The sequence below is a fragment of the Tamandua tetradactyla genome, chromosome 24 (assembly GCF_023851605.1).
Source record: "Tamandua tetradactyla isolate mTamTet1 chromosome 24, mTamTet1.pri, whole genome shotgun sequence".
NCBI lineage: Eukaryota > Metazoa > Chordata > Mammalia > Pilosa > Myrmecophagidae > Tamandua > Tamandua tetradactyla.
Window position 1 is genome coordinate 40,596,829 of NC_135350.1, and position 901 is coordinate 40,597,729.

The following is a 901-nucleotide window of genomic DNA, read 5'->3' on the forward strand; positions in this document are numbered from 1 at the left end:
ATGATGTTAACCTTAACATTTGATGCCTGCCAGATATTTCCATTGTACAGCTACTATTTTTATGTTTCCAAACTCTGTTCCTATCTTTGGAAACAAGTCATTAGATCTAGCCACGCTCAAGAGGAAGAGGACGTTTGGGGAATTAATTTTCACCTCCTGGAGTGGGGAGTATTTCTCTATATCACTTGAAATTCATTTTTAAGATGATTTTATTTATTTTTTTCATTCATATATCAGTGTGAATTCATGTATATTTAATTTATGCTTTGGATTATAATCCAGTACTATATTATTTATCTTGTTCTTTAAGTTGTTCCAGCTTGGCCATTGGGACTCTTTCAGGTTGGCACCTGTGTCTTTTTTTTTTTTTGTAAAACAAATGCATTTTATTGTATCTAAATTACATATATATATATATATATATATATTTTATATATATATATTTTATTTTATTTTTTTGCATGGGCAAAAAAAGAAACTGGGTCTCCAGCATGGCAGGCAAGAACTTAGCCTGCTGAGCCACTGTGGCCCTCTGAATTATATTTCAATAAAGTTTAGTTATTATTTTTTAGTTAAACTTTATTTACTATTGAAAATTTATTTCAATAAAAGTAAGTTTATTTAAAACAAAAATCAACATAGAACCTTCTAGCCAGGGAAACAAAGGGTTGCTGAAATTGTGATCATCTCCCCCCAGCCTCACTTGTGGGGATAGAGTCTGCCTGGAACCCCCGGGTGTGAGTCTGCTCCATTGTTTGTTTCAGTGTGGCATAAAGATATTTTGATATTCTGTGGCTGCTAAAATATGAAAGTTGGAAACCACTGTCCTAGGAATGTTTTAAAGTAGATCCTCAACTCTGTTTAAAGTTGAACTAAAAATTCTATACCTGAAGCACACTTG